This window comes from Mustelus asterias, chromosome 26 (genome assembly GCF_964213995.1).
Source record: "Mustelus asterias chromosome 26, sMusAst1.hap1.1, whole genome shotgun sequence".
NCBI lineage: Eukaryota > Metazoa > Chordata > Chondrichthyes > Carcharhiniformes > Triakidae > Mustelus > Mustelus asterias.
Genome location: NC_135826.1, coordinates 12,297,851 through 12,323,302, shown reverse-complemented (window position 1 = coordinate 12,323,302; position 25,452 = coordinate 12,297,851).

Genomic DNA, 25,452 nt, shown 5'->3' with positions numbered 1-25,452 from the left:
CGGGTCCCTGGCACTGTGAGGCAGCAGTGCTAACCACTGTGCCACCATGCCGCCTCTGGTCTTGGGACTCTTGATTTTGTCACTGTATGGGTGTAGGAAGAAGCTTAGGATGACCAAGAGAGCACAAAACTGAGAGGGCCAATAGAAGCCCCGGCGATTAGCAGCGGTTGCAACGAGTAGTTCCATTGCTGCACCCGACTCTGAGTGCCCGTTTCCTTGCCCCACTGTCAGTCCAATCCACATGTGGCCACCACGTGGTCCTAAATGCCTCACCACCGCCCCCCCCCCCTCCCCCCCGCACCTCCCCAAAAGCAGTGTATTTGGCGTCGGTCCTGCAATGATCCAGGGTGGTGACAGAAGAAAATCCTCACTCCTCCTTCACAGTCTTGTAACCAAGGCACCGACTCTCATCATCAGTGTTAAGTCTGAAACTACCGGTAGGGAGATAGGTAGCTCCAAAGAACTCACACGGAGGCAAGCCACAGGAACAATTGGGTTTATTGACACACTCTTTTCCTCACACCCCAGCCCTCGGCTGCCTGTAGGGGCAGATTCCCGGGCTGGTCCCGCCTCGACTCAGGTCATAGAATCATAGAAACCCTACAGCACAGAAAGAGGCCATTCGGCCCATCGAGTCTGCACCGACCACAATCCCACCCAGGCCCTACCCCCACATATTTACCCTCTAACCTACGCATCTTAGGATTCTATGGGGCAATTTTTAACCTGGCCAATCAACCTAACCCGCACATCTTTGGACTGTGGGAGGAAACCGGAGCACCCGGAGGAAACCCACGCAGACACGAGGAGAATGTGCAAACTCCACACAGACAGTGACCCGAGCCGGGAATCGAACCCGGGACCCTGGAGCTGTGAAGCAGCAGTGCTAACCACTGCGTTGCCGTGCCGCCTGTCAGTGTACAGGTCATCTGACCTGTCCTCTTAAAGGGGCTCCGCCCCACACACATAATAGTAATGTTGAGACGTCTCAGTGATGCCGGTAATATAGTTCCAAGGGGACATATTTGGCAGAGGAAAAGAAAAAGGTAAATCATTGAAAGTTACTGTAATGTAGCACACACACACACACTGGGACCAAGGTGAAAAAAGCAGATAAAGAGAATTGAATTCCTACTTAGATTATGAAGCGTGAAAATGGAAAAGAAGAGCGGGTTATTTCATTAGTCAGGGGGGATTAATATGATATTTCTGAGTTATATTAATATTTGAGGATTACAGGAGCAACTCTCTCCCAAACTCGAAATATTAATCTGTTTTTTGTTCCATTTGAATACCAGGGATGGTAGGGGGCATGGGCAAGTTAAAATTGCACTGGTAAAATTCCCTTCTTCGGCAATTAAAAATCTGGACACTGAAATCTGTAAATTCAATACCATCAGATGCAGGGTGAGTAGGTGCTGAGGTAGCCTTATCCATGACAGAGTTCAGTTCCGCAATGAGGTACTTAAATTATTAAATTTATATATACTTCAGCACCTGGAGTGTAGGGAACGCTGTACCGGATTGTAATTTTAATATAATTTTGTCTCAATATTATCTTTCTTTAAATATTCTGCCCACCACTTCCTTGTTACCTGCTGAATTTGTCTATTTTTTGTTGCCACTTGACTGTTACATGCTTTTAACTTAGTCTATATATATTAATTTTTCAAATATAAGTTACGCTGCAATTCTGCTTTCGCAGACACGGGGAGAACGTGAAGACTCCACACAGACAGCCACCCGAGGCTGGAATCAAACCCAGGTCCCTGGTACTGCGAGGCAGCACTGTGTCACCATGCTGCCCAAGTCAGGAGGGCAGGGGGGTGGGGAGGCGATGACCTGGTGGCTTTATCATTAGGCTATTAATCCAGAAAATCATCTCATGTTCTGGGGACCCAGGTTCGAATCCCACCACGGCAGATGGTGGAATTTGAATTCAATAAATAATATCTGGAATTAAAAATCTACTGATGACCATGAAATCATTGTCGATAGTCGGGAAAAACCCATCTGGTTCACTGATGTCCTTCAGGGAGGAAATCTGCCGTCCTTATCTAATCTGGCCTACATGTGACTCCGGAGCCACAGCAATGTGGTTGACTCTCAACTGCCCTCAGGCAACAGGGTATGGGCAATAAATGTTGGCCAGCCAGAGATGCCCATCTCACATGAATGAATAAAAATAAAATTCTCTGCAGAATTCCCAGCCTCTGGCCTACTCGTGGAGCCACAATATTCAAATAGCTTATCCAGTTCAGTTTTTATAGGAACATACAAACATACAAATTCAGAGCAGGAGTAGGTCACCTGGACTCTCAAGCCTGCTCGGCCATTCACTAAGATCATGGCTGACCTGATTTTAGCCTCAAGTTCACATTGCCTATCCCCGATAACCTTTCACCCCCGTGCTTATGAGGAATCTATTTGTTCCTGCCTTAAAGATATCAAAGGTTCTGCCTCAACCACCTTTTGAGGACGAGAATTTCAAAATCTCATGACCTTTCGAGAGAATTTTTTTTCCTCAGTTCTGTCTTTAATGGGCGTTCCCTTCTTTTTAAACAGTGATCCCAAATTCCAGAGGAAAACTCCTTCCCACATCCACCCTGTCAAATTTCCTCAGGATCTTGCTTGTTTCAATCAGGTTGTCCCTTACTCTTCTGAGCCTGGTCTGACCAGCTGTTCCTCATAAGACTACTCGCCCATTCCAGGTATTAACCGAGTAAACCTTCTCCGAACTATTTCCAATGCATTGACATCTTTCCTTAAATAAGGAGACCAATACTGTACACAGTACTCCAGATGAGGTCTCACCAATGCCCTGTATAACTGAAGCATAATCATAGAATCCTTACAGTGCAGAAGGAGGCCATTTGGCCCATCAAGTCTGCTCTAACCACCCAGGCCACATCCCCTTAACCCCATCCATTTACCCCCTTGCCCCCCCTAACACTAAGGGTTAATTTAGCATGGTCAATCAACCTAACCCACACATCTTTGGACAGTGGGGGAAAGCCGGAGCGCCCGGAGGAGACCCACGCAGGTACGGGGAGAACATGCAGACTCTACCCAGACAGTGACCCGAGGCCGGAATTGAACCTGGGTCCCTGATGCTGTGAGGCAGCAGTGCTAACCATTGTGTCACAACGCCACCCATCACCATAATCTCCCTACTTTTGTGTTCAATTCCCCTTGCAATAAGCAATAACATTCTATTAGTTTTCCTAATTATTTGCTGCACCTGCATTCTAGCCTTTTGTCCTGTTCACAACATATTTTCCTCCCTCTCTGCTTAACCTGTAAATTTAGCCACCAAACTCTTCCTTCCTCGCTCAACATCTATCTTTTAAATGCCTACTTGTTGGAGATGGTTATTGCCTGGCACTTGTGTGGTGTGAATATTACCTGCTGCTTATCATAGAATCAGAATTCCTACAGTGTACAAGGAGGTCATTCAGCCCACCAGATCTGCACCGACCTTCCAACAGAGCATCTTACCCAGGCCCCATCCCCATGACCCCACATATTTACACCGTTATTCCCCCTAACCTACACATCACGGGACACTAAAGGATAATTTAGCATGGCTAATCCACCTAACCTATACATCTTTGGACTGAGGCAGGAAACCGGAGCACCCGGAGGAAACCCACGCAGCCCAAGTCTGAATATTGTTCAATTCTTGCAGCATATGGACTGCTTCAGTATCTGAGAACTTGTGAATGATACTGAACATTCTGCAATCATCAGTGACCATTCCCGCTTCTGATTTGATTTGATTTATTATTGTCACATGTATTAGTATACAGTGGAAAGTATTGTTTCCTGCACACTATACAGACAAAACATACCGTTCATAGAGAAGGAAAGGAGAGAGTGCAGAATGTAGTATTACAGTCATAGCTAGGACATAGAAAAAGATAAAGTATTGTTAGAGGGTTTAAAATAATTTTAAAAATGTTTTAAAAGCATAGATTGAGAGTAAAAGGTAGAATTAGAAAGTATGTTGGGCACAGCTTGCAAGAAGTCGCTACGCTCCAGTGCCTGATGGAGGGAAGGTCAGTGATGAAGCAGCTGAAGATGTTTGGGCCTGGTACACTACCTTGAGGAACCCCTGCAGTGATGTCCTGAGATGATTGACCTCCAACAACCCTCGTCCTTTGTGCCAGGATTGACTTTAACCAGTGGAGAATTCCCCTTGATTCCATTAACTTCCGTTTTGCTAGGGCAGCTTGATGCCACACTCAGTCTGCCTTGACATCAAAGGCAATCACTCCCACCTCACCACTTGGGTTCAGCTCATTTGCCTATGTTTGGACCAAGGCAGTAATGAGGTCAAGAGCTGAGTGGCCCTGATGGAACCCAAACTGAGCATCAATGAGTAGGTTACTGCTGAATGAGTGCTGCTTGATAGCACTGTCGATGACCCCTTCCATCACTTTGCTGATGATTGAGAGTAGACAATTTGGGGCGGGTTGGATTTGTCCTGCTTCTTGTGAGCTATGGGTTGGCTGCCATTTTACATCTTTCTCGATTTTTATTTCAATTTTTTTAATTCCATAAAATTGGTGGCTTAGGCTATAGCTGCACCAATCCTGTTTTCTGGGTTCTCTTCCCCATATATCTTCGCTTCTGTCTTTCTCTCTCACTCTCACATTCTCTCCCTCTCTCTCTCTCTCACATTCTCTCCCTCGCTCTTTCTCTCTCTCACTCACTCTCTCTCGCTTTCACTCTCTCTCACTCTCATTCTCTCTCGCTCTCACTCTCTCTCGCTCTCACTCTCTCTCACTCTCACTCTCTCTCTCCCTCACTCTCTCTCGCTCTCACTCTCTCTCACTCTCACTCTCTCTCGCTCTCACTCTCTCTCACTCTCACTCTCTCTCGCTCTCACTCTCTCTCACTCTCACTCTCTCTCGCTCTCACTCTCTCTCGCTCTCACTCTCTCTCACTCTCACTCTCTCTCACTCTCACTCTCTCTCTCCCTCACTCTCTCTCTCCCTCACTCTCTCTCACTCTCACTCTCTCTCTCCCTCACTCTCTCTCGCTCTCACTCTCGCTCTCACTCTCTCTCCCTCACTCTCTCTCGCTCTCACTCTCTCTCACTCTCACTCTCTCTCTCCCTCACTCTCTCTCACTCTCACTCTCTTTCCCTCTCACCTCTCTTATCAAAACCAAGAGCCCTATCATTGACCAAGAACTTTGTCGTCCCTCCAACGCTCTCCCTTTGTGGCTCAGCATCTATTTTCCATATACCTACTTGGGACACTCCTTTGGACAAATATTACGTTGAAGGTACGGTATAAATCGAGTTGCTCTTGCTCATAAAGAATGTATGACCTTTGTAGAGAAAGATTAAAGAGCTCTGGCTGTACAGTGTTGAGGAATGCTTAAGGGGAAACCACATTGAACTATATAAGTCATTAAATGATACAGATAAGGTAAATCCAGAGCTTTACTTCGAGGGAAGTCAGGCTTGTGATGAAAATTTAATTTCAAACAGCTGCAGCATTCTTAAACGTTGATTCGTTGCTGGATATCATCAACTAGAACGTCTTCCTAAAACCAGGTTTTTTTATTCTATTCCGCTGGGAATACGATGAGAAAAACAACTTAATTTTTGCACCTTATTTGCCACAGGAGGTTAGAGGTTATGAGGTGCAATGGGCGGCACGGTGGCACAGTGGTTGGCACTGCTGCCTCACAGCGCCAGGGACACAGGTTCGACTCCCGGCTTGGGTGACTGTCTGTGCAGAGTCTGCACATTCTCCCCGTGTCTGCGTGGGTTTCCTCCCACAGTCCGAAAGACGTGCTGGTTAGGTGCATTGGGCATGCTAAATTCTCCCTCACTGTATCCGAACAGGTGCTGGAGTGTGGTGGCAACTAGGGGATTTTCATAGCAACTTCATTGCAGTGTTAATGTAAGCCTACTTGTGACACTAATAAATAAACGTTAAAACTTTAAAACCCACAGAAACCAGTTCGCAGTGCTTGTGAAAGGCTGTTTGAGTGGGTCTCGAGAATCTTTGGGGTAACTGTTGCCATGGAAGAGATGAGGGCAGTCAGTGATTAGCTTCCCTTGTTCAGATGCTGTGCCAGATCGGAATGGTGTTCCTCATGTAGAGAGGTGCAACTGTTCTGACTCCGTAGGCAACCAGTTTAATATAACATAGGGCTGCTGGTACAGATCACCACTTTCTGGGAGGACATTTGGGAATTTTGAGCGTAAGAGAAGCTTGGATTGCCAACTGAGGATGGCCGTTTATCAGGCATGTTGGCCTTTCTATTGAGAGGCAGGGAGGGGTACTCCGGGAATGTGCAATGACTGCATTAAATCCTCAGATACAAATCTCCCCACAGTCTCACCCCTCCATATCTCTGCTGCCTTCTCCAGCCCTGGTGTTGTGTGGGCTCCAACTAGTTTTTTCTGGGTCTCCAGCAACCTAATGACAGACCCTAACAAAAGGGATTAAAAAAAGGCAATTTTTCCACTTCTCTTCATGTGGATCCTTGGGGAGTTCCACTCTTTCCAGTCTGTGCCCATCCCCGAGAGTAGGCCGTACATCAAGCCTTCTCCACCATTCAGTACAATGATTGTCCTCTTTATCATGAGACTGTGTTTTTAGATTTCTCAGCTAGCGGAGAGAACCTCTCAGTGTCCACCCGCCCCCCCTTTCAAGTCCCTTGCTTGTTTCTGCATCTTGTATGTTTCAATGAGATCACCCCTCATTCTTCTAAACTCCAGTGAATGCATGCCCAATATACTCATCATAGAACAACTCTCCCATTCTAATGGACCTTACGGCCTCACTCCCGAAATCGTAATATCCCGCCCAAGGTCAATGGACCTTCCCATGCTCCGCCCCTCACCTGCTCCGATTCCTGTGGCGGGCAGACCAGTAAAATTCCAGCTCATATGCCCTCTGCTCTGATGATCTTGGTGATGGGAAAGGCATTTAATCAGGCAGGAGAGTGGTGGGTCGGGACCGCAAAACCTTCCCTACTCTAAACTGACTAAGGCCCACATGTGACCAGTGGGTGGCCTCCCCACTTTGCTGCCAATTGAAGCTCTTAGGTGGGCAATGAATGTTCAATGAAGGGTTTCATCCCACCGCCACAGGTATTAACACAGCGGTAGACAAGAGGCTCTCCAAACACTAATCACATCCTGGTTTCGGGTTCCCAATGGGGTCCCACATTGAAAGGCAATCAGCGTCTGATTGAGGGATCTTGCATTGGGAAGAGGTGACATGTTGACAACAGCCAACCCCTTACCCATACTGCTGACATATCCTCCCCATTCCCGAGACCCACAACCTCACCACCACCAACCAGCCCAGCATTTACTTACCTCTCACCTGGAATCCAGCGACAATTCTTGACCTTTGACAGGTGCCGATTCGGCAGCAGCTTCTGCCTTCCCGGCATTGCTGCCGTTCAACAAAGCGGCTGGCCTCTGATTGGCTGGCAACTGTCAGTGGGCAGGGCCTCTGCCCCCAGGGTCCTGGATGCCTTGGGGTGGGAGGCTTGCTGCTGGTTTGTCAAGTTTCTGAGTGGAACAAGATGCAGTGGGCTTCCCAAAAAGAGGCAATGTGGGTCACTCACTGACTCTCCAGTCAGCAGTCATAGAATCGTAGAATCCCTACAGTGCAGAAGAAGGCCATTTGGCCCATCGAACCCACACCGGCAACAATCCCATCCAGGTCCTATCCCCATAACCCCACATATTTACCCTCCTACTCCCCCTGACACAAAGGGGCAATCTAGCATGGCCAATCAACCTAAGCCACACATCTTTGGAGTGTGGGAGGAAACTGGAGTACCCGGAGGAAACCCACGCAGACATGGGGAGAACATGCAAACTACACACAGATAGTGACCCAAGGCCGGAATTGAACCCGGGTCCCTGGCGCTGTGAGGCAGCACCATGTCATCCAGCTGAGACCCCCATCACCTCCACAGGATTCACATGTTTGACTCTCTGGCCGGAACTTTACTGGTGTGCCCGCCCGAGGATCATAAGATCGTGCCCGAGGCCAACGGAGAATGTTGTTCTGTGAGCTTCACCTGCCCGAAATCAGGGCAGGCGTGACGGTAAAATCAGAGCCTCTGTTAGAAATGGGAGAAATATATTTCCCTGCCATTGTCGCCCACGTTCTAAGAACTAAATATAAAAATAAACCTGTTGATGTTGCTGCTATATGAAGATGATCTAATCCCTTAATTCATGTCTGACACCTCTTTTGTAGGATGAGGTTCTCATTTACAGCTCTTGTATTTACAGAACTCTTAAAACATTTCTTGTCAAATTGATCTGTGCTTATCAATATGGCAACTCCAACAAAATACCTACACTCTCCTCAGCACTGAAGTTCTGACAGATAACAATGCTTTGAATTGCTTCTAACCACGTGAACCATTGGCCTCCTGAGTGCTACAGATTCTTGGGCAAGTTAGACTGGATTTGCAACTTCTCCACATGTTTGCCTGTAGTAACCATTCAGTACCTGCAAATAAAAAGACAATTGGCACATGCCCCAACTCACCGATTCCAACACCACTCAACCTATTCCCGAAACTACACAGCAACTGGGAAAGAGCAAAGTTCAGAGGAGAAAGCAGTACTGACCAGCTCAGGAAACACTCAGGGAAATTTCTGTCAGACTCATGGACGGCACGGTGGCACAGTTGTTAGCTCTGCTGCCTCGCAGCGCCAGGGACCCGGGTTCAATTCCCGGCCTGGGTCACTGTCTGTGTGGAGTCTGCGCATTCTCCCCATGTCGACATGGGTTTCCTCTGGGTGCTACAGTTTCCTCCCACAGTTCAAAAGACGTGCTGGTTAGGTGCATTAGTCATGCTAAATTCTCCCTTAGTGTACCCGAACAGGCGCCGGAGTGTGGCGATTAGGGGATTTTCACAGTAACTTCATTGCAATGTTAATGTAAGCCTATTTGTGACTTATAAATAAACATTGAAACAGACTCTCTTGGGTAATTAAGTAAAATTCTTGGCCCAATTGATGCCCTTACATGACCAATCATTGGCCACTTAAGCTCAATTTTCAGGCTGGCGTGCAGATTTACCTGGCATGGGAAAAACCAAGAAAGAACGGGCCTAGGTTTTGGAATGAACAGGTGGGATGGGGAGTGGGGGGGGCCTCTGTCAGAAGCTCCATTCTGACTGTGGGTATCCCCCCTCTCCTCCCCCACTCTTTAAGGTCTCGGGGATGCTGGACATCTCAGCCTTTTCCCCAACACCCATTTTGCACCATCCAAGGCCTCCCTATCCTCCTGCCCTGGATGTCCTCAAACTTAGCTCGTCCTCAAGTCCTGGGACATGTTGATGGACTTGCTCTTCAGTCCGCCCTTGTCGCTGTAGGGTCGGCCTATTTGAATGGCCAGCAGCTCTCCAAGGAGAAGGGAGGCCTCACCGCCCCAAGAGACATATATTGGGGAGAATAGCCTCTATAAATGTGATTCTCCTCCCCACTTAGGGAACTGCCCAAGTTCCCATTTCCTGGGCAGTGGGGAATCGAACCCATGGCCTTTTTGGGCAAGCTTTTCCAGAGGCAATCGCCGTCAAAAAGAAACAATTCCTCATAGTGTGAACACTCTGCATGGTTTTTGTGAAGTCTTTAGCTTTGTAACCTAACTGAATCATCCCAAAGTCAGCTTGCCTTAATGTTTCACTCAATTGAGAAGGAAACCTCCCATTAATGTGTTTAAGTATTGGACCATCAATGCCATTAGCTTAATTGTATTTACTTTTATAGCCTATTAAAGGCCAATGTTAAGGAGAACAAAACTAAATGTTTAAGAAAGAATGAAAAATAGACAACTAGGTGCTGCTGCAGGCAATTTATAATCTACCCTTTCGTGAACAGTAACATAAGTAGTTAACTTCCTGAGTTAATATTCTTCAAGATTCTACCTAATGCCCACAGGTAACAAATTTATACTTTGCATATCTATCCATCCATACATCGCTATCATTCAACTGTTTAACCTGGTTAAAAAGTATTAAATGGGAATATCTAGACCTGTGCTCATAATTTCCAAATTGAATAATCTGTGAATTATGCAAACCGGTCCAGATTTCATTTCCCCACCACTCATCCACCCCACCGCGCACCCCCCCCCCCCCCCACCCCCCCACCCCCCCGCCAAACCACCACCAGGACAGCAACAGGCCCTTCTGCCCACAATGTAGTGCAGAACATGAAGTCAAATTAAACTAATTAAAGCATTCTTTCTGGTTGTATCACAGCTTGGTATGGCTCCTGCTCTGCCCAAGGTCACAAGGAACTACAAAATGTCATGAATGTAGCCCAATCCATCACGCAAACCAGCCTCCCATCCATTGACTTTGTCTACACTTCCCACTGCCTCAGAGAGGCAGCCACCATAATCAAGGATCCCACGCACCCCGGACATTCTCTCTTCCACCTTCTTCCATCGGGATAAAGATACAAAAATCTGAGGTCACGAAAAGCTTCTTCCCTGCAGCTGTCAGACTTTTGAATGGACTCAGCTTGCATTAAGTTGATCTTTCTCTACACCCTAGCAATGACTGTAACACTACATTCTGCACCCTCTCCTTTCCTTCTCTATGAATGGTATGTTTTGTCTGTATAGCGCGCAGGAAACAATACTTTTCACTGTATGTTAATACATGTGACAATCATAAATCAAATCAAAATCAACTAATCCCTTCTGCCTGTCCTTGATCCATATCACTCTAATCCTTGCATATTCATGTGCTTATCTAAAAGCTCCTTAAACGCCCCTATCATATCTGCCTGCACCACCACCCCTGGCAGTGCGTTCCAGACACCGACCGCTCTCTGCTTAAAAAACTTGTCCCCCAAATCTCTTTTGAACTTTCCCCCTCTCATCTTAAGTGCATGACCCTCAGCATTGGATCTTCTCGTCCCATCGGTGTCTAAGGTATTTTGCGTGATTTGACTGCGGGGAGTCTCCTTCAGTGAGACCAGAAGGTGGATAATGCCAACCCTAACTTATAATAACCACACGTCAACGTTGCAACAAAAGTTACAGCTTATGGAATGATTGGGATATCAGCCAGCTGGATTGAAAACTAACGCCATGCTGGGTAGGGAAAATGGTAAGAGTTTTAACAACACCAGATTAAAGTCCAACAGGTTTATTTGGTAGATAATACCATTAGCTTTCGGAGCTAATGGTATTTGCTACCAAATAAACCTGTTGGACTTTAACCTGGTGTTGTTAAAACTCTTACTGTGTTCACCCCAGTCCAACGCCGGCATCTCCACATCATTAGGGGAAATGGGACAGTCATTCGTAGAAAATTATGATGGAGATGTCGGGACAGATGGAATGTGTTCCAATGTTTATTTGGGTCCCCTGGTGTCCACAGCATCCTTGCATAATACATGAAAGTATTTCAACTGGATTGGAAGGTGGATAGGGCTGGAAAATCCTGCCTTCTACATTTGTGTCTCCTCTCAATTCTACTTTCCATTGAGATGATGTCAACTCAGCAAGTCTTTCTTGATATCTTAAGTGGGCTTGCTGTTTGTCTGTGAATGGCCCCCAACAAATCAAACATTTTAAATCCTTTGTAAAGTAGGGTACCTAAATCTGGGCACCGTATTGCCTTTATTTTTTTATTCACACCCTATTTGTTGCTCCTGCAAGATATATTCCACACGGTTGCACAGCCTCACGCCCACAGAGCTTATAGAGAGGAGATTGCTGGTCACAGATTTAAAATTTTCATCACGAGAATCGTACATGTATCTACGGTAACCTGTTTAAATTGATAGTCAAATTATCCTTCGTTACAGCTTCATATTTGAATAGCTTTCTCAGTTACATCTTCTACTTGCTGGAAACTGTCAGTGAATGATCCAATCCCATTCCATCTTTACCCTGTACTAATAGAAGCGTTCCATCATGTACACAAGTTTGGTGCTTCATTCTGATACACATCATCCTACATTTATTCACATTAAACCCACCTGCAATTCCTCATCCCACCTGCTTAATTATTCCAGATCTCGTTTCCTTATACTTGTTGCCCAGTTAAATGCATTTTCTGATTTGTGAAGCTGTGAACCATGAAGGGACACTGTTCAAATCCATCTCTCTACCTTCAATAGGATTCTGTTGTCATTGAAGAAAGAGGAGGAGCTGACATCTATCAGCACTCCCAAGATATGAATCGACAATTGGGATAAACACTGTATCTCCCAGTAATGCTTACAAATCCTCTACTCAGCAAACCAAAGCTCAAATACCTCAGCTGGGGGAAGAGTGGGAATCTCCCTCGGTTTATTCCATTGTTCAAAAGGGTGAAATAAAGAGCACTCGATCCTAAAGGTGGATGCACCATTAGTACAACACCACCGGAGAAAAGGCATGCTGTAATTCTTTCAGAAATGACCAAAACAGACATACAAGGCAACCACAATGTCATCCAAGATATCATAGAGTCATAGAGATATACAACATGGAAACAGGCCCTTTGGCCCAACTCATCCATGCCGACCAGGTTTCCTAAACTGAGCTATTCCCATTTGTCTGCATTTGGCCCATATCCCTCAAAACCTTTCCTATCTATGTACCTATCCAAATGTCTTTTAAATATTGTAATTGTACCCACCTCTGCCACCTCCTCTGGCAGCTCATTCCATATATGACCCACCCTCTGTGTGAAACAATTGCCCCTCAGGTCTCTTTTAAATCTTTCCCCTCTCACCTTAAACCTGTGTCCTCTAGTTTTGGACTCCCCTACCCTGGGGAAAAGACCTTGGCTATTCACCTGATCTATGCCCCTCATGATTTTATAAACCTCTATGAGGTCATCCCTCCCTCATCCTTCTACGCTCCAGGAAAAGAAGTCCCAGCCTATCCAGCCTCTCCTTATAATTCAAACCTTTCAGCCCTGTTGAAACACTTTCATGTATTATGGAAGGATGTTGTGGACACTATGGGACCCAAAAAAACGTCAGAACAAATAACATTTGTCTTGGCCATTCCATCATAATTTTCCTTGAATAACTTTCCCATTTTCCCTCCCCAGTGTGGCGTCAAATTTCAATCCAGCTGACTGATTTCCCAATCATTCCATAACAAAGAACAAAGAACAAGAGAACAAAGAACAATACAGCACAGGAACAGGCCCTTCGGCCCTCCAAGCCCGCACCGCTCCCTGGTCCAAACTAGACCATTATTTTGTATCCCTCCATTCCTACTCCATTCATATGGCTGTCTAGATAAGTCTTAAATGTTCCCAGTGTGTCCGCCTCCACCACCTTGCCTGGCAGCGCATTCCAGGCCCCCACCACCCTCTGTGTAAAATATGTCCGTCTGATATCTGTGTTAAACCTCCCCCCCTTCACCTTGAACCTATGACCCCTCGTGAACGTCACCACTGACCTGGGGAAAAGCTTCCCACCGTTCACCCTATCTATGCCTTTCATAATTTTATACACCTCTTATACACATAAGCTGTAACATTTGTTAAAAGGTTGGCATGTAGTTATGATAAGTTAGGCTTGGCATTATCCAATCATCACTTGTTGATTCACCACCTCAGCTCTTGGGAATAGGATGGAGCATGGCAAAAGGGCAAGGGAATGGGTAGCGTCTCTGGAGAGCTGGTACAGGTTGGATGGTTCACAAGGCCAAATGTCTAAGCAGTAGGCAGTGAGACTAGGGGAATTCATCAGTCCTGGAATGTCTATAGGACATCAAAGGTCATAAGGAGAAGCCTGGGGTCAGGAGGCTATCAAAAAGAAGTGTCTGGCAGCAGACCAGAATTTCGCATGGATCCAGAAGGATAATTTCTGCTACTCCCTGTCATGCTTTTATATTAATATAAAGGCATCATAAGGGGTGGAAAAAATGTTGAGTGTTCATTGATTAAGATTAGGCACAACAGTTATACAAAGGTAAAAAAAAACTTGAGGCTTCAGCAGCAGAGCTGTGTGTGCTGATTCTTCTCACAGATCAAAGTGAAACTGAGACTGAATTACATGACACACTTCTGTTCTAGTGATGATGTGCTGCTATCCTTAAAGGCATATTACCACACTCCCAGCTCCATAATAAGAACAGATGATTTGTCTTCCAATCCCCTGAGAATGAAACATGTTACACGTTACACGCTAGTTGAGAAGGTTTTTTTCAGTGGGGTCCCTTGAGCATGTTTTAGGCCCCCATATTTGCATATGCATGCCCTGGGTGCCTGTTCAGAAGTCTTTATCAATATGATGGGTGGCACATTTGCAGCATGGATTTAGCAGGTGTACATTGCCTGCCATTTTGGACCTTAGACCCCCATTTTATGGGTGTGAAACGTGAGCCACCATTCAATTCCTAGGCCACCCTCCTGGATCATGACTGTCAAAACTTCAATGCAGTGGTGAGAAAAGATACTGTGCTCAGTTCTGGTCGCCTCATTACAGGAAGGATGTGGAAAAGATTGAAAGGGTGCAGAGGAGATTTACAAGGATGTTGCCTGGATTGAGTGACATGCCTTATGAGGATAGGCTGAGGGGGCTCGGTCTTTTCTCCTTGGAGAGACGAAGGATGAGAGGAGACCTAATAGAGGTATATAAGATGTTGAGAGGCATAGATCGGGTGGACTCTCAGAGGCTTTTTCCCAGGGTGGAACTGTCTGCTACGAGAGGACACAGGTTTAAGGTGCTGGTGGGTAGGTACAGGGGAGATGTTAGGGGTAAGTTTTTCACACAGAGGGTGGTGGGCGAGTGGAATCGGCTGCCGTCAGTGGTGGTGGAGGCAAACTCAATAGAGTCTTTTAAGAGACTTCTGGATGAGTACATGGAGCATAATAGGATGGAGGGTTATAGGTAGGTCTAGAAGGTAGGGATGTGTTCGGCACAACTTGTGGGGCCGAAGGGCCTGTTTGTGCTGTAGGTTTTCTATGTCCGATACGGCGTTCAGATCTTATGCGGAAAGCAAAGGGGACCCATCTCAAAGTTAATAGGGTGAGTTCCCCTGAGCTTGTTTGTGAGGAGTTAAGCAAGAATTTTTGACAAGAAGATTCCTGGACTGGTTGTAGGTCTGTCTACACAGCCCATGGAGAGGCCGGGGAATAAGGACAGTCTTATGTCAGTGCATCTCAGAGGAGATCCGTAATGTCATCTTCCATGAAGGTGATAGGAATGTTCTTACTTGGAACTCATAATTCAAGGCTGAATGGTATGCAATAACTTTATTCAGGATTGTGTGTCTCTCAAGAAGTTGGAGGGCTGCAAAGAGCTGGTGATTGGTGACTTGATCAGACAAAAAAGAATGAGATGAGTGCATGTGGCCTTTATTTGCATGAGCGCACAACTTAAATCAAAAATGTTGTGCCTGGATTGACTAGGAATGATTCTAGGCTCCACTACATGTCCAACTTGTTGGTGTGCTGCACAGGGGGACGATGTAGTGTCAGTCAACACCTTCCGTTCAATTTGGCAAAAGGAAATCCTTGTTGAGAGTGTCAAACAAGTAGCTGCTATTCTCAACATGCTGAGCAGTCAGGCAACCATGGTTAATTAGTGTTGATGGAGGCAAACATACACACAGACACCTGTCAACGCTGACAGATTAAGTGGACATATCTATTCATTAGGATCTGTTGGGATTTAGTGTAAGGAGGAAAGTAGAGAAAGGTTCCAGTGTTTAAATAAATTGCTACATTCCGATCACAAAGATCCTCAGGCCATGAGTCGTGGTGATGTCTAAGGAATTTCAGATGGTTCTCTAAGTTATTTCTTTCCTGTCCTTTCCTATATTGTTGGCTCCCTGCTTCGATATCTCAATCCGTGGAGACTGAGGCAGGGGGGAGGTCGCAGGTCACAGTGAGGTAACAGCAATGCTCTTACCCAGAGCACACAGAATGAGAAACAATCATTATAAATGTTTGAACTATAACTATCGATAAAACTGCATTCAACAATTCATCCTCCTCAAATAGAGATTTGGTTCCCTCCTAGGGCATTTAGTTCCCTCATGAGGTATTAGAACCCCTGCGAGGGTATTTAATTCAGTCTCCTGATGGGGCATTCATTATTCTCATCAGGTATTTGATCCCTGATTGTCGACTTGATAATTTGTTAGAGACAGAACACAGCTATTTTACAAAATGAAAGAGATCCAGAAACAGGAATGGTTGGTTAATGGTTAGTGTGATGGGTGTGGATCCCTTTATCTGTCTATAGGGTTGTGAGAAGCACATTGGCCAGAATACCAAAAGAATTTCCTTTCTCTCCCTGATTAGTCACATAAGGCAAATAACAATATTAGGCCATATATTGGGCACACATAGGACAGCACGGTAGCACAGTGGTTAGCACCGCTGCCTCACCGTGCCAGGGACCTAGGTTCAATTTCCAGCTTGGGTCACTCTCTGTGTGGAGCCTGCATATTCTCCCTGAATCTGTGTGGGTTTCTTCCAGTATTCCAGTTTCCTCCCACAGTCTGAAAGACGTGCTGGATAGGTGGATTGGCCATGCTGAATTCTCCCTCAGTGTACCCGAACAAGTGCCGGAATGTGGCGACTAGGGGATTTTCACTGTAACTTCATTGCAGTGCTAATGTAAGCCACTTGTGACACTAATAAATAAACTTAAACTTAAACACCTCTAATATAGGAAAACCTCACAAAGCAATAATTAAAAAAATGGACTCCAAGCCAAAGACAGAAAGAGATATGAGGAGAGGGCAGTACAATGTCACAGTGGTTAACACTGCTACCCCACAGCGCCAGGGACCCGCGTTCAATTCTAGCCTTGGATGATTGTCTGTGTGGAGTTTGAACATTCTCCCCGTGTCTGCGTGGGTTTCCTCCGGGTGCTCCGGTTTTCTCCCACAGTCCAAAGATATGCGGGTTAGGCTAAATTGACTCTTAGTGTCAGGGGATTAGCAGGGGAAATATGTGGGGTTGTGGGGGATAGAAGCTGAGTGGGATTATTGTCAGTGTAGACTCAATGGGCACTGTCGGGATTCTATGATTCTATGATTCAAAGTGTCCAAGTCCAAGAACACATAGAGGTGATTTGTAAGGAAGGTATTAAAGGGGGAGATGGGGGTGGTGGAGAAGCAGAGGGATGTCCAGGGCATTGGGCCTCAATGGCTGAGTTCATGGCTCTGCTAATGGTGGGGCAAAAGGAAGGCAGAAGAGACCAGAGACAGAGGAGTAGGCAGTCTGGGGGCATTGTAAGGCTAAAGAAGGTTGTGGGGACAGGGACGGCCATGAAGGGTGTTAAACACAGGGACATAGTCACGTCCACTAAGTGGTGCTGATTTTATTCCAGTGGAATTCGGCCAACTCAGCAAAACCAGAGCAAAATGGAAAGGAATTTAAAATGGATATTATACCCAATGAAAATCGAGTTTGCAAAATCTTTTGTGTTGTTTTAAATGACACAGCACTGGAAGCTAGCTTCAGTCTCATCCTGGCTGCGGTCCCAGATTGAAGCAAATAATGGTGTGAGCTTCCACTGATTGCACCCATTTGTGAGCCTTCAAAACAGCTTTTAAACTGCACTTCCTTTAGGTGCAAGAGCACTGATTATCGGCACATTTTAAAAGCTTTTAAATGCATTTTTAAAAAATCTTAGGAGCTAATGGCTGTATAACAATGAAACTAGTAAATGGTCATCGCGGGCCCAAAGCTTGCGGTCTCCAGATGGTCTCACCTCCGAGGTACTCCGCAAGATGGGTGAGGGGATCCCTCGAATTCCTAACGTAGTAATTGTCCCGTAAATTTCAACTTTCACTGAACAATTAGCCTGTGTTTGGAATTCTCCAAAACTCTTTTATTTTCAAGTTTATTTTATTAGTGCCACAAGTAGGCTTACATTAACATTGCAATGAAGTTACTGTGAAAATCCCCCAGACGCCACACTCCGGCGCCTGTTCGGGTACACTGAGGGAGAATTTAGCATGGCCAATGCACATAACCAGCACGTCTTTCAGATTGTGAGAGGAAACCGGAGCACCCAGAGGAAACCCATGCAGACACGGGGAGAACGTGCAGACTCTGCACAGACAGTGACCCCAGCCAGGAATTGAACCCAGGTCCCTGGCACTGTGAGGCAGCATCTTGGGACTCTAAGGGATAATTTAGCATGGCCAATCTACCTAATCTGTCCATCTTTGGAGTGTTGGAGGAAACCGAGGCACCTAGAGGAAACCTACGCAGAAACAGGGAGACTGTGCAAACGGTACAGTCACCAGAATTGAACCCGGGTCCCTGGAGCTGTGAAGCAGCAGTGCTAACCATTGTGCCACTCTAATGTGTTTTAGGGAAGGAAATCTTCCATCCTTACCTGGTCTGGCCTGCACGTGACTGCAGAGCCAAAGCAATGTGGTTGGTTCCTAAATGCCCTCTGAAATGACATAACAAGTCATTCAGTTCAAGTAAATATGGGCCCAGCAGCAATGTCCGCATGATTTAAGAACAATGCACCCAGTTAGAGTTGTTCTGTCAGATCTGGGAGTGGAACTGAACCTAAAGAGAATAATCTTGCTTCTTACATTTAGAGTCTTCTAATCAGAATTCACATTTAACTGTTAGAAGAAATGTTCTGAATAAAAGTTGAAGATAAGATTTACTACAAATTGCTTCTCTGTCCAATTAACCTGTTTATTTATAATGGGCTTTGTTGCAAGCAAATGTTCATTAGTACCCTGGTGGGCCCACTGGTAGCACATGTGGGATTACAGTGTCCAGTTTACATAAGAAAGGTTTTTAGTATCATGTGTCCTAGTCAAGCTGAGTTATAAGGAGAGGCTGAATAGACTGGGACTTTTCTCTCTGGAGCGTAGGAGGCTGAGTGGTGACCTCATAGAGGTCTATAAAATAATGAGGGGAAGAGACAAGGTAGATAGTCAATATCTTTTCCCAAAGGTAGGAGAGTCTAAAACTAGAGGGCATAGGTTTAAGGTGAGGGGGGAGAGGTACAAAAGTGTCCACAGGGGCAATTGTTTCACACAGAGGGTGGTGAGTGGCTAGAACAAGCTGCCAGAGGTAGTAGTAGAGGCAGGTACAATTTTATCTTTTAAAAAGCATTTAGATAGTTATATGGGTACGATGGTTATAGAGGGGTATGGGCCAAATGTGGGCAATTGGAATTAGCTTAGGGGTTTTAAAAAAAAGGGTGGCATGGACAAGTTGGGCCGAAGGGCCTGTTTCCATGCTGTAAACCTCTTTGACTCTAAGCTATTGAAGGACTAGGCATGAGGCAGTAAAAGTGAACTCTTGATCATAAAATATCTACTTCTGACTGAATTTGATGATGTTGCGTGGAATTGAGTCATAGAATCCTTACAGTGCAGAAGGAGGCCATTTGACGCATCGAGCCTGCACCGACAACAATCCCACCCAGGCCCCATACCTGTAACCCTATGTATTTACCCTGCTATTCCCCCTGACACAAAGGGGCAATTTAACATGTCCAATCCATCTAACCTACACATCTTTGGACTGTGGAAGAGGAAACTGGAGCACCCGAAGGAAACCCACGCAGACGCTGGGAGAATGTGCAGATTCCACACGGACAGTGACCCAAGGCTGGAATCGAACCTGGGTCTCTGCCACTGTGAAACAGCCATGCTAACCATGTGCCACCATGCTGCCTTAAGTATCAAATCAATGGGAAAATTGTAACAGCATCAATGAATAATAGAATCGTACAGTATAGAAGCCATTGAGTCTGTGCTGATTCTTGGAAATAACTATCCAATTAATTCCATGGCAGTGTTTTTTTTTCTTATAGACCTGCAACTTGTCCTGTTTCAAATGTATATTTAATTCCCTTTTCAATGTTGAATGTGCTTCCACTACCCTTTCAGGCAGCGCCTTCCAGATCATAGCAACTGACGATACGTAAAGGGTTCTTCTCATTTCTGCTTTGGTTCTTTTTCAGACTATCTTAAATCTGTGTCTTCTGGCTACTCTTTACTTATCCATTAAAACACTTACAAACACTTTATTAAATTACCCCTTAACTTCTCTACTCCATAGAGAGCTGTTCCAGCTTCTCATGTCTCTCCAAATCTAACTGAAGTCCTTCAGTCCTGCTTGTACTGTGGTAACTGTCCTCTCCATCCTCTCTGTACATAAGGACAAGTTATGTTCTGCATTCTGATTCTCTCCTCTTAGTCATACTGCCTGATTCGCACCAACTCAGAGGCAGTTACGTGACATAGCACCTCGTTTCCAAGTGTGACTTGAAAGATGTTATTTGGTATCACTGAATCATTGAGATCGAGGTTAAGTTTCTTTGCTGTGCATTGCTTTACACGTGGAAGATGTCTAGTGCCACAATGTTCCCGCGCGATGTGAAAAAATGAGTTGCTGGTGTCGTGCTTCAGATATTGGATTTGCTGTTAGTTTCAGAAGGGTTTGAAAATTGTCCATACACTTGAGCAAGCCAGGGTGACAAATTTAACACACCGAGGTGAAGGCCAATTAGGGTGCATGCAGTGCTGCACCAGCTGAGACATAACAGGGTTTGAAAAGGGGGCCTTGCTAAACTCCAGAGTTTGGAATTCTGGCGGGCATTTTGTCTCATCACTTTCAAACCTGTGAGTTTTAGCCATTCATTGCAACAAAGCTACACACATTGCGAAAAGCAGTCTGCAGTGTCAAAGCTTCATCACCTCCGATTGGTGCTTTGATTTAAATGTCTCTGAGTCGGAAGGTTGCGGGTTCAAGTCCAACTCCAGAGGTAGGGGCGACCTTATCAGCTCATTGGAGATGTTGAGGGGGGGGCAATATTTGGGGGGTGGTGGGACTGACAGATCTTCAGTATTCTCAATGTTAAACAGAACACTGACAAATCTGCGCATGCGTGATTGGGCCCTCTAGTAGTGAGCAGCTGGCTTTCTGGCAAGAATAGGCTCCATCCACTCCCTCTACTGGCGTGAATCACACTTTGCTTCTTCTTTTGCACAATGTGACATAAGATCGTGTCTGAAAGTTCCCTGAAAAAAATTGGCGCAACTCTCTCCCGTTTGTGTACTCGTTTGACACTTAGAATTCTTTTTGATAAGATTGGCTGATGCTTCAGTTTAGCAGGGAAGGGGATTGTCAAAGGTGCCATCTTTCGGATGAGTCATCAAACTAAGGGTTCCATCTGCCCCCCTGGGCGGTGGTACAAATTCCCACGACACTGCTCAAGGAGGGAAAGGAGGTTTTCTCTCTCATGTCTTGGCCAACATTTGTCCCCAAACCAAGGTCATGAAGATCAATGATCGAGCTGGTCATTATCACATTGCTCTTGCAGGGGACATTGCTGTGGACAAATTGTCTGCCATGTTTCCTACAATATACAACAGTGAAGACACTTTAACAGATACTTCATTAGCTGTAAAGCACCTTTGGACCAGCCCTGCACATCCTGGAACTCTTGATGTAAAAAGACCATTCCTCTCCAGAATGCCATCAAGCCACAGTGACTCACACTGAAATTATCCAATTTCATAAATGCAGGACATGTACTGAGGCTGAGGACTATAAATTAAGACAAGGTTACAGGAATAACATTTAAATAATGTTTAACGGGAAAATGGTTCTGCAAGAATAATTACAAAGATTTGTACAGTTGACAACATAATCTTATTATGTAGATTTCAATATAGGTTTACGAATGACCCAAAGAAATGGCAATGTAACTTTTAATATTCAATTCCCTTAAAAATATGACAGTGTTCTACTCAAAAGTGATTGTTTTAATTAAATCTCCAACCAAGAAATGCATGCAAAATAACAGCCCTTAAAGTGCCAAGATATTAACCCCTTGAATTTATCTTCAGATTTATAAGTGTCACCCTGACTCAGTCCCTGTTCCCTCAGAGTCAGAAGGTAGGACTTATTGCAATATTAATCTGTGGTGATTGTCCGTTTAAGGACAACACAACAGAGTCAGGCTCACCCTGGGCTGGATGAGCAATCGGGACTCAGAATGGGGAATCACCCCAAGGTGGGGACGGGGGGAGGGGGGGTTTCATAGGTACAGGCATTCCAGAAGCAGCCGCAGACATGCTGCTGCTCATATAGATCCTTATAAATAAACCCTTTGTTGTTCACTAATGAAGTCTCTGGAAGTGCTTTGTACATGGGCGTCACGGTGGCACAGTGGTTAGCACTGCTGCCACACAGCGCCAGGGACCCGAGTTCGATTCCTGGCTGGGGTCACTGTCTGTGCAGAGTCTGCATGTACTCCCCCGTGTCTGCATGGGTTTCCTCTGGGTGCTCCAGTTTCCTCCCACAGTCTGAAAGACGCGCCGGTTAGGTGCATTGACCATGCTAAATTCACCCTCAGTGTACCCGAACAGGCACCAGAGTGTGACAACTCGGGAATTTTCACAGTAACTTCATTGCAGTGCTAATGTAAGCTTCCTTGTGACACTAATAAATAAATAATCATTACATTTAGGCTGATACTCTATCAGAGGCACTATGCTTTGGCTGAGATGTTACAGTGGGACTCCAGTCATTCAGAGAGACTCTATAAGCCACATAGCCACTTGATGGAGAAAAGTGATCTTGGCTGATATTCTCCTCCTGCAAAAGAAAACTCCGATAAACTGGTCATTCATCTCATTTCTGTTTGTGCAGCACTCCAAATAGTGACTACATAACAATGTCACTGTACTTGAAAAGCAATATATTACGTGAGCTGTTTCTGAGAGATGAGATCTAGCCCGATATAAATGCCAGTCTTGCTTACCAAACAATATCTGTCTGGCTGCGTAGTTGTATAATTGAAATTGATAATAGCCCTAATATTTCAGTGGCTTGAATGAAATCACTGAAGTGCTTGCATTAATAAAAAACGCAGAGGTTGTCTTCATGGTGTAAATGTTGAGAAGATGTATTAATAACAGGGGTGAGAGGGATGCAGAGGTCAATGTTCCCAGTTTGTGATTCTCCCAAGTTTTCAAAGCAGCCAACTAAGTTTTGATGTGGAGATGCCGGTGTGGGACTGTGATAGGCACGGTAAGAAGTCTCACAACACCAGGGTAAAGTCCAACAGGTTTATTTGGAATCACAAGCTTTTGGAGCACCGCTCCTTCAAGATTGACTCACCTGTTGAAAGAGCAGTGCTCCGAAAGCTCGTGATTCCAAATATACTTGTTGGATTAAGTTTTGCACTGTTTCAGATTTTCCTCAATTACCTCATCCAGAAGTTCATTATGACATTAACCATTAGAAGTGCAGCACTCACCCTGTTGGTGAAGGTGGTTAAACAAGGCAGAAACATATTAAGTGCCAAATAATTTATTCAAATTTACGACCCTGTTTGCCTTGCTGGATCTGTTTTCCATTATTCACTGTGTACTTAGACATTGTACAGCAATGTGCTAACCATAGGAAAGCTCCCATACTCACTGGAGTGCAAAGCCAAGAAAAGCAAGGAACCAGCCCCCCACTCAGCTGCTGGTCTTCCCATCACAATCCACCTCTCCCAGCCAACTACTGGTCCTCCAATCAGGGGAACAATGTGACATTTCTTCCTGCTGAAACCCATCTCCATGCCCCCAAACTCAACCTGAGGAACAATATTCCCACCCAGCCATCAATCAATCCCCTGACTCACACAGCCTCTACGGCCCCAAACCCTACTGCTCCTGCCTCAGGCTTCAATCAGAATCCCTGCCAAACATCCCCACTCCATCCCAAAGCCCAATTCGAAACTCTCCACTCCCCTCCCTCCAAACTTTCCACCTCCTCCCTCCCTCCAAACTCTCCACCTCCTCCTTCCCTCCAAACTCCCCCTCCCTCCAAACTCCAAAGGAAAAGGGGGAAATAAGGGAGAGAAGAGGGGGTGATATGAGGGATTTGGGGAGGGGAGAAAGTCTGATTTGGGGAGGGGAATAAGGGTTGTGCTGGAAGGATAGGGAGAGAGAGGATGGAGCAAGAGTGGTTGGGTGGGAGTGTGAGGGTGTGTGTGTGTGGCCCGACACAGCATACAAAATCATCTGGAACTTAGAAAGACTTTGGCTGTTTACATATATTCACATTTTTTTGCGATCACTGCAGGATGGCAATTGATCGCATTAATGTCAGTTATAAACAGTTATTTGACATCACAAGTCTGGTTCCATGTGAAAATGATAGCCAAATGGTCAATCTTGAGAGAGAATGAAATAGAATGATAGCCAGTGAACTATAATTGTTATTGAGTGCAAGTGATATCAAATTGTGACAAAATGACAATATTTGAGAATAACGGATGTGAAATGATGACAAAATGATTGCAGTAGTTGGCAAATGAAAGCAAATTATGTCAAATGATATGTAAAAATATCAGGTAGGGGTCTTAGTTCTTTGATTGTTGTTCATTGGGTAGACCAACTACTTTTTCCTTCCCCTCATTTACTCCAGATAACCTGGAACTAACCCCTCGATTGGATAACATGGTTCTGGCTGGATGATCAGCTGAGTACTTGCCAATGCTCTCCGGGGTGGTAAACTGCAAGATGTAAGCCGCTTGTTTATATGGTACTTTGCATCTCAGCAACATTTCAAAGCACTGCACATGCTTAACCTCAAGGTGCCGTGGCTGATGATATTTAAGAAAATATAGCAGCCAGTCTTCACAGATCAATGTGAGGAACGATCGTTTCTTAGAATCATAGATTCCCTTCAGTGCAGAAAGAGGCCATTCATCCCATCGAGTCTGCACCGACTCTCCAGCATGCCCTATCCTCGTAATCCCACATATTTACCCCCCCCCAATCTTCACATCTTTGGACACTAAGGGGACAGGGGCCAATCCACCCATCCTGCATATCTTTGGACTGTAGGTGGAAACCGATGCAGACACGGGGAGAATGTGCAAACTCCACACAGATAGTTGCCCAAGGCCGGAATTACATAGAACATAGATCATTACAGCACAGTACAGGCCCTTCGGCCCTCGATGTTGCGCCGACCAGTGAAATCAATCTAAAGCCGCTCTAATCTACACTATTCCAATATCATCCATATGTTTATCCAATAACCATTTGAATGCTCTTAATGTTGACGAGTCCACTACTGCTGCAGGCAGGGCATTCCACGCCCTTACTACTCTCTGAGTAAAGAACCTACCTCTAACATCTGTCCTATATCTCTCACCCCTCAATTTAAAGCTATGTTCCCTCGTGTTAGCCATCAACATCTGAGGAAAACGGCTATCACTATCCACCCTATCTAATCCTCTGATCGTCTTGTATGCCTCTATTAAGTCACCTCTTAACCTTCTTCTCTCTAACGAAAACAACCTCAAGTCCCTCAGCCTTTCCTCATACGATTTTCCCACCATACCAGGCAACATCCTGGTAAATCTCCTCTGCACCCTTTCCAACACTTCCACATCTTTCCTATAATGCGGTGACCAGAACTGCACGCAATACTTCAAGTGCGGCCGCACCAGAGTTTTGTACAGTTGCAGCATGACCTCCT